The following is a 9,903-nucleotide window of genomic DNA, read 5'->3' on the forward strand; positions in this document are numbered from 1 at the left end:
CACCAAAACGCAACGGCCACATCTCCAGAAACAGTTGCTGATTCATTTGATCCCAGCTCCTCTGTTTTTTTGGGGGCAGGAGCCTCAATTCCTGGTGTTCTCTGTGTGAATATAGCGTTTTTCGAAAATGGAGTTATGTCTTGGCAAAGCAGATCCAACGCTCTAAATATTTAATTCAGTCAATGAGATTTTTCTTCCCTGTTGTTAGAATAAAAAAAAAAAAACCCACAAAGCCCAACGATGCCTCCTCGTTCCTCAGTAGAAAGCCTCTCTCTCTAATATTGCATTTCAAATCTCTTGCTTTGGAGAGTTTTCTGAAAAAAAAAAAAAAAAATGCTCGTTTGGTGGATGCTTTGTGTAATCCTGGTCAGATGTTGAGTGATCTTTGATGCAATGAGAAGGTGCCAAATATTCCCTGTCTCAGGGTGGGGTATTTGCTCCCTCAGCCACCTTTGGTCTCTATGTTGGTAGGAGATGATGAAATACTGAAAACCCCCCCCCCCCCCCCCCCCCCCCCCCCCCCCCGACAGTTGTTCAAACTTGACAGGCTTTTTAGAACAGCAGCAGTCCAATTAATTTCTACATTACTGCCTGTGACTAATTCACTTATTTCAGCAAGAAGAAGGAAAAATCTTCTTGGATGGGTACCAGGTGATTCAGGGCAAAAGAGGTGATCCAAGTGTTATTCTTTCAGGGAGCACAAGTTCAACTTGGGTTTTTTTTTTTTGGGTAAGTCACCTGATCTGCTTGGTGAGGTGCTATTTGGCCAGCCATTTTATGAGGATTTTGGAAGAGGGTCATGTGTAGGAGATGCTGTTTTTTTACGCGCCCCCCCTCAGGTATTTGATAACAGGAATCTTAAGTATTAGCTATGCATTTGCAAAATGCTTGGCTTGTTTTGCTGTATTTCTGAGCTTCGATTTCATGAAGCTTTTCGAATACCTCCATGGAAGGTTGTAGCACCTGGTGCAGATCTTAAATCTCAGCAGCTCTGAGTTTACACGTGGATTTCTTGTCTATTTATTCTAGCAGACATAACATCAGATATCTGTTTCCTCTAGTCTTTGTCATTTTTTTTTTCCCCTCTCAGCTAATCATCTGTGTTTATACTGGAAGGTTTTAAATAATTCCTGTTCATAGCATCAAATCTGGGGAGGAGAGAAGGGGTTTTATGGGTATAGCATAGCAAAATATTCCTAACTAAAGAGACATAGCGCTGCAACTGCTGTCTTGACTGTGGCTTGTGGATGTGTTCAAGCTGATCTGAATCTAGCTAGTAGGGCCCGGCTAGCAGCTGCGGTGTGAGTTTCAGCCCTGCCTTTGTCTCAGATCCTGGGCGATGACTCCGTGACTGAACTGCGCTGAACTCGGTGCTAAACGTGGCGATGCTGACGGCAGAGTAGCCCTCGGTGTGTCCACGCAGCCCACGGGTGCTGCAGCGTGGGCATGCTCCAACACAGCGCTCGGATGATCCTCGTCTGTCACGGAGGAGAAACGGCATTTTCTGAATTCAGCTTGAATCTCTTCAGATATTGCTGTCATGATGTCATTCGCTGTAATTTTTTTTTTTCTGTCCAAAGGGTGAATAGCTCCCATTGCAAACGGCTCCTGCAAGAATAAATGCCCTAATAATGTTCTTCTGTATGACAGAGATAATTACAGAAGCATCTCTGATGCTGCAAAGGGAGTTTGAGTGGGCTTTGCTTACACGTAGCTCCCTTTGTCATTCTTTGTTTTGAAGGTTAAGGGAAATCTAGAAATAAAGTTTTTATAATAGCTTTCATAAATGAGAAGATCTCTTTGTACAACTGTTGCGCTGGATTGCTGCATTCGCTTTCTGTTTAGCTGAAAGGTTGTCTGCCCTGTTGGAAAGCCGTAATTAAAGATATCCTACTGCTGCTGGTAGGGAGGCTGAACGCTTCTGTTTCACTTACATCCAGGGACTTCGCAATGACAAATGACATGTTATAAAGGGCTACGGTGTCGATTAACTGCCTCAGCAACCAAAGCTAGCTAATATCAGACCTTCTGTGCTGACTGTATTCAGTCTCTTCAATAAATGTGTATGTTACGGCTAAGAAATTCTTGACTGGAGTTCATTACTGTGCAGGCTTTACAGCCCTTCCATGCGATTGTGTGAGCGAAGGCAATATCGTTCATGTGAGATCTGGAAGCATCTCTAGATGTTTTATTCTTATTTGAAAGCGGGATTGCACAGTGCATGCAGTCTGTGATTTTTTTTTTTTTTTTTTTTTTTTTTTTTGCTGGTATCCTCAGCCATATTGTGGGAGTTCAGTGCCGTATACCTAGGCGTTCATGTGGACTGCAGTGATTCTTCCTAGTTACGCTGTTCATCACTAGCTGCAGATTCTCTTTCCTATGCTAAGATGCTGATTTTTTTTTTTAAAGCCCCTTCTTTTCTTGCTCCCCAATCCCCAAAATCCTCGTCTCCCGTATCTGTTCCTTACATTGTCTGCCTTTTTCTGCCTTTACTGCACCAACTCCTCGAGCGCTCGGTGCCGTGGCGAGCAAGCTGACACTGCTGCAGCTCTCCGTCCGTGGGTCCTGCCCACGCTGATCAGTCGGTCAGCGGTGGCGTGTGTTGGCTGAATGACATCAAGTCACTCACGGCTCCTTTCAGGATTTACTGCAAGTCATTGCCTCTCAATGGCAATATGGTTGTTGTGTCCCCCACGCCCCTCCCCAGCTGAGCCTGGGTACTTGCCGCATGGACTGTGGATTCATCACGAGCCTGCAATATAATCCGTGTCCAGCTCGAAGAAGCTTCTCTTTCTTTCTCTCTTCTTTTTTTTTTAACTTGTAGTACAAGGATATAGCATTGGGTGGCTAGCAAGAAGGCAACTTCACCAGTGCTTGCCTTAATTGAATTATTTTTCTCAGTGATTGAAGATTATACAGAGTTTAGCAGTTTTAAATATGCTAATCTTTACTGAAAAGGCAGAGAGAGCTTGGTGCTGAGGGATTAGATAGAGGTATTGGGCGGGGGGGGGGAAGGTATGCTTCTTACTGCCTTTGATCTTGTTTATCAGGTGACTTTCATCAGTCCTAATGCCTCAAGTTTAAGAAATTCTGATTTCTGGGTCACATCAGTTCGTGTACATATCACTTGTGTTATAGGGTAGCTTGCAGTAAATATGGTTTATATTCAAATATTAATAAGATCTTTAGTTTTATCTTGCATATGAGCACCTCTCCTACTTAATACATCGATTTTTTTTTTTTTTTGATTGAGTGGGCAGAACTGAATGCTGGGGCACCGCAACAGAAATATTCTTCCGTCATGTGGGTTTATGCTGCAGCTTTTATTGGCGAGCAAGTCTGAAGGGCATTAATAATATGTACAGAAAGCAAAATAAGTCCCTGTTGTCTCTTTCTGCTGGCATTTCTGCATTGCATAAGATCTTAAAAAAAATGTTAATTTGTTCTAATTTTCTTTATTGGGAACCGAGATTTTTAATATAGAAAAAACTGCTAAGTACAATATAATAACTTGAGGAATATAACTTTGGAAACCACTAATGAACTATACTGTTGCGTAACGATGTTGGTACAGGCACTGCTGAGCAGCGTGATGTGTCTTATTAGATAACTGGAGAACTGCAGGTGGTTTGTGTGTAACATGAAGCTAGCATAACACTGCTCATAGTTCAGCCCGTCTGCAGAGACTGGCATCCCTGTGCAACTAAAACTCCCTTCTTTTTAAAGAATTCTCTGCTTTACGAGCTCCAGAGAGCTATTAACTTGTCCCACTGGTGGTTTAAAATCTTATCCCCTTCCCTCCTGTTAATTTCGTAGTGTCTTGGTTTTCCTGTGGCTGGGTCTTCAGATACTTAGGTTTATATTTGGACTATATGCATTTTCCACGTGTCGCTGAGCTTCATTTTCTTGGGTACATCTGGAGGCTGAATATTGTCCCGGTTCTTTCTCTTCTCCATCTCTGAAATGGCCCTTCCTATAGCAATGTCTGGAAGAAGCACGTTAGACTTGGAGAAGAAGACTTAAATGTTTTGTGGTGCCTGTTCTCATGGTGCCTTTTGATCCCTGTCTATTTGTGGAAGCCTCCGAAGAAGCTAGATCTTTTCTTCAAAGGAAGGACAGCTGTGCCTTTCTGCACTTTGGTATGTTTTTCTGTCTGTATCTGAAAAATAATTTGTGAACTTGGAAGGAAAGGATCTTCTTATCCCTTGATTTTAAAATAATGGATTTTATATCTGCAGCTGTTGGGGTGTTTGGTGGTACTTGGCACTCTCTTGGCACACGATCCAGGTTCTACAAAGCTGATGTCTAAGGCTTTTGCTGAAGCTGTAAATGGGACTAACGGAGAAACAAAGGTGAGGAACCTTGTCTGAGGCCATGTTGTGGTTTAACGCCAGCCGGCAACTAAGCATCACACAGCCGCTTGCTCACTCTTCCCTGGTGGGATGGGGGAGAGAATCGGAAGGGTAAAAGAGAGAAAACTCGAGGGTTGAGATAAAGACAGTTTAATAGGTAAAGCAAACCAAGGAATTCATTCACTCCTTCCCATGGGCAGGCAGGCGGTCAGCCATCTCCAGGAAAGCAGGGCTCCATCACGCGTAATGGTGACTTGGGAAGACAAATGCCATTGCTCCGCATGTCCCCCGCTTCCTCCTTCTTCCCCCAGCTTTATATGCTGAGCATGACGCCATATGGTGTGGGATATCCCTTAGGTCAGTTGGGGTCAGCTGTCCTGGCTGTGTCCCCTCCCAACTCCTTGTGCTCCCCCAGCCTGCTCGCTGGTGGGGTGGGGTGAGAAGCAGAGAAGGCCTTGACTGTGTGTCAGCACTGCTCAGCAATAGCTAAAACATCCCTGAATTATCGACACTGTTTCCAGCACAAATCCCAAACGCAGCCCCATCCTGGCTACTGTGAAGAAAATTAACTCTACCCCAGCAAAACAAGCGCAGGCCACCTTAGCAGAAGATCTAGCATTTGGAAATTATCAGAGCCAACAGCTGTCAGCCATTCTTCTTGACTTCACTGAGCCTTAAAAATCTGTCTTCTGTAATCAGTTTGTGAGGAAGTAGCTACCTTCCTATTTACCTGATAATTTAGTCCAGGTGTTTAAAGGCATTTGTTGTGTTCATGCATGTACAAGTACCTGTTATATACACAACTGATTAAAAAATCCCCAAACCAAGGAACCAAAACAAGCAAACAGAAACTCTCAATGTTTTGAAACATGGCTCAGAAGAAATCCAATTTCTCTGTCTCGGCATGAACACCATCAGGTTTTTCAAGACAACCTCCAGAACTCACCTGTGAGTCCTGTAACCTGCAATAACAGTTACCTTGTGACAGACAAATGTTTCTGAAAGGGTATGGGAGCTCTGATGCATCTCTTCTGGTATGGAGCAGGATAGAACAAGACTAAAAACACTATTTTGAAAATGAACTGTTATAATCAAAATGATTACGGGTTTGACACATTAGTATAAATTATTTATGGAAGTAGTCTAAATGAAAAACGTGTGTCTCAGCAAACAAACAGCAGTCAAAATATGGACTGGCAGGGGAAGGAAAATGGCAGTGAAAGTAGAATTTTTCAGGTTCATTTTCCTGATTTATTTACTGAGCTTACTCAATGTTGAAATGCTAAATGGATTCTTTGTTTTCCCCTCAGCATAAAACAAACTCTTCTGGCTCTAATATATTGAAGGGCCCAGGGACAGCGAACAACTGAATCAATTACTTTACATCAGATATTTTCTTTATCTGTTCAAAACACGATAAGCTAAATATGGAATATTTTGGAATATTTGAGTAATATTAACTGAAAAAAATTGACTTTTTTGTGTGTTTCAGTAGTGTTTAACTCTTACCCAAATGCAGCCTAGTGCATCACAAAAAAAATGCTAATCTGGGGAGCAAATATTATGTGAAACTAAATCTAAATAAATTCTTTTCATCCGTGTGAACTATGTAATGGTTCAGTAAATTTGTGTGTGTGTACATATACTTAAAAAATACCAAATTTAGTGCAAAGGCCATACTGAGGGGTTGAGATCCTTTTGAGATGGAAATCGCTTCTCATTGATTGTCAACCAGTCAAAAGACCAACTTAAGAAAATAACCAACTCTAAATGCAAAGCAGTATCAAAATTGGGGGTTTAAGTGGAAGGGCTTCCTACTCCTGATGTCGCATGCAACTCAATGTGATTATAAAACGTGCTACTGAAACCTCCCCTTCTTGGATACGTGGACTGATTTTTTGCGTGCCACTGAGTTCTTGAGCCCCATGCTCGCTTCTGGCTGTCTCCTGTTGAGTCTGTCAAACTGAGTTCAGCCTTCAAATTAGGAAGGAAGTCCTTATTCAGCTGTACAGCACAATAGTGCCATTTGTTTAATTTGACTTTTTAGAACAAGGGTGTAACTTTCCTTTTTTGTTCCCTGTTAGCACGTTCTTTCTGCTGGACCGCTGTAAACCGCGATGTGTCAGTGCTGCCAGAACGCCAGGGAGTGGTTTCCCAGTCCGCTGTATGTTTTGAAAAGACTTCTTGGACTTCTGGCATACCCGGTGTGATGCGAACTGGTTTAGTTACAGTGTGCACAAGGAGAGCTGAGGAATACATTGTGTGATGTCCTGAAGTTTGACTCTTAAAGTATTTTTACAAAGCTAAACACAAAATCCTTAAGACTCTCGACAGTAATAAGAACCAGTTAAAGCGTACGTGCTCTGAAGTCCCTTTCCTTCTGCCAGGGCATTTTTTGTCCATATGATTTCTTCCTTTAGTCCCATCACCACAGCTAGAGCTGGAATTGCCACACTCTGCTGCGCTGGAGTCTTAACTGGTAACTCTGCAAGCGAATCCTGCTTGACCTTGGCTACTTTCACGAGTGCAGGTGCCTGGCTAAGTACAGGTGCACACTGTTATCACCCATGGTAGTTGCTTCCATTTTAGTGCACAGACTTGGGGCATACTTTTAAGAATTTCCATGACTTGACTAGCTGCCAGTATCCCCTGGAGATGCCACACAGCTATTCTGAGATTTGCAGGCTCGTAATGTTCTCTCATCCAGACATGTGTAGGTGTCATCAACACACAGAATTAAGGCTTTGAAGTCTAAAGTGTATTTGCCCAGAACTGAAAGAGCTAGGAAGAAGTATTGGAGCAATACTGATGAGCAGGTAGCTATTTGTCTTCAGACGTGGCCAGAACCAGCTGCGCCAGTGGAAGGTGTGGGTAAACCTGCTAATGAGAAAATGTTCTTAACTTTCACTTGATCTCTTTTGTCTTGAATTGTGACCGCTTAAACCTCTGTGGTATTAACATTTATGACCATATAAACGAATGCCATTTATCCTGCTAAGTGATGTTTTTGAACGATTTGCTTCTAGGAGAGCAGTCGGCAATTGCTGCAGCGAAAAAACACAACGCATTCCAATATCTCTGTAATTAATGCAGAGGCCAGTTTATTCCGTTCCTCTAAATGCTTCCTGCTACGCTTCCTGTACTTGCCTCTGTCTAGGTTTGAGTTACAGCCAGTTCATTTTCTTAATGTTCTTGATATGTGCAACACAAAGGGAAGGGAAATTAAATCTAGAATAGAAGTGTAGCTAAACGGAGAGGGGCCCTCGGAGGGTGCAGTCTCCCCGGCAAAGCTCCAAGCAGTGGCTGATGCAGGATCAACAAGATTCCTGTCAGTCTGATCTCTGCCAAGGGGTCGAAGTAGCTGCTGCCGGAGTTGGGGTGAGTGAATTCCTGCTAACAGGTCGAGAGTTTGGCCCTGCGGAGGCTCTAGAGCTGTCTGCACAGAAATGGGCAGGCAGCATTGTATTCATCTGAGTGCAGAAGTGTTTCTCTGCAGCTTGTAGGGCCAGGCACTTCATTGGTTTTAATGAAGATGTTGCCTTCTCTGGGAGTAGAAAATATTCACTCATTACTGACTCCGTCCTCTTTTGCTGGCACAGAAATGGCCGTGAGAAACCCTGCTTGTCAGTGATGGGAGGATTTTTTTTTTATGGCCTGACAGAAGGAAGGCTTAGCAGAGGAATCTGAACTAGATGGGTGATTGAATCATCCAGTGGATGTCTGAGGTGGCGGAGGAAATGGAGAGAACAAAATTCATTGTAAGTGCTGCGAGCAAAAGCATAGTGTCCACACAGAGATCAATAAATCTTGGTGAGAGCAGCGTGAGCTCAGAACCAGGGTGGAAGGCATTCAATTAGAAATGCAGGTAAGTGGAGAACACTTGCTTTTGGAAAAGCAACCGAATCTGCAGGTAATGTTTCCTGATGGATGCAGTCAGTATTGTGACAGTAGATGAACAGGGCTTAACTTTCATGTATAGCAGAATTAATTGGTAACTGTGCTGCAGCGTCTTCTTTTTCAAAGGAAGTTCTGACCCCTTCTTGACTTTACTGGGCAGCAGTAGGCAGGTCTTTGTGCTAGAGGTTTGTCTATATTTTGCCTTATTTGTCTATATTACCTGAGTTTTATTTTTTTTCCCTTCCCCTGATTTCAGACTGATGCATTTGCTGCTGAAGCAGTTTTTGAGTATTGTGTCCTTGGCTCGCTCAAAATGGCTGAAAAATCACTTGTGTCTGCATAAAAGCTAGGATGGCTTTACTAAAGCTGAGCTTCTGCTTATTTGGATAAAGCTGTAGGTGAATCTTTCAGTATAGCAGCTGAACACAGCTGGAGGAGGGTCAAATTAAAATTGCTGAAAAAAGTGTGAGTTTGGTGTATCATCTCAAGGAAATCCTAAGCTTTTATTTTTTTTTCTTCTTCCTGACCTCGGAATGCCTTACAAAGAGGTCTTCGCAGGGTGGGTCTCTTCCAGCCCCTTGTTTCCAGACCCACCCGCCAGTTCAGGTTCTTGTAATTCCTTCTCGACTTTCCAGGCTGCCTCTTAATATCAGTCCTTTATGTATTCAATTCATAATTATGTTCCTATTCTTTCTGTTCTTCCAAACTCCCATTTTTCTTTCCTAGTTATCTTTTGCCTTTTTTTGCTGAGCAGTCATTGGAGTGGCTTTTATCCACCATCATACAATTAACTTTGTGACCATAGTTCTTTTCCACTTTTTTATTTTTAGTTGCTCTTAAATCTCAGTGTGACTTGGAGAAGGGGATAGTTTTTTTTCCTTGAAACTGCCTAAACAGTAAGCAGATCAAAATCTTGTGTCCCATAAAATTTACCTCTTTGGATGCTATAGTGTAATAGTAGACTTGAAAAAAAGCTTTTCCCAGTGAAAGCGTCACAATCTTGTAATCATCTGCTGCTTTGGTGTTAAATCCTTTTCCCCTCTTCTGCTCAAGAGTGCAAAGGGCTGATAGATTGGTTGTTCATATCTGTAGGCTTGGTGGACTGGTTACACTGTTGTGGCAAGTAATTTACAGTTAATACAGTCTTGGCCTTAAGAATTCTACAATTTTGCTTAAAAATACAAGAAGGATTTTTTTTTTTCTTCTCTGGAACACAGCTGGGTTTTCCCCCAAATCATTAAACTGCAGAATATATAGTAAACTCAAGAGGAACCTTGTGTGAATTACTACATGCATTCCCTCCAGTAAGTCCTGACATCTAGAGAAAAATTTCCCTATGGAATTGTGTGGATGATGTTTTAAACGGTTGTTGTAGTCTGCGAGACTTGCACAGCTTGGAGTGAGTCGAAGACTTGAGATCTGGCTTTGCCTGCTTGGTTTTAGGTTAAATGAAGCCTTGTTTCCAGCGTGTCACAAGTGAGAACTGTGCCCCTTGGATGGTGGAGGAGCCGTGTACCCTTGGGTAGGGGTGTCTCTGGAGCCTTGATCCCAGGAAAAGCAAAGGCTTTCCAGCTTTACCTTTTGGAAAGTGGAGGGAGGGAAGAAGTGTCCTACATGGAATGTTTTTAAGGAGTTTCAAAACGTCTCTGTGCTT

Source organism: Aptenodytes forsteri, unplaced genomic scaffold (assembly GCF_000699145.1).
Source record: "Aptenodytes forsteri isolate BGI_AS27 unplaced genomic scaffold, ASM69914v1 Scaffold231, whole genome shotgun sequence".
Classification (NCBI taxonomy): Eukaryota; Metazoa; Chordata; class Aves; order Sphenisciformes; family Spheniscidae; genus Aptenodytes; species Aptenodytes forsteri.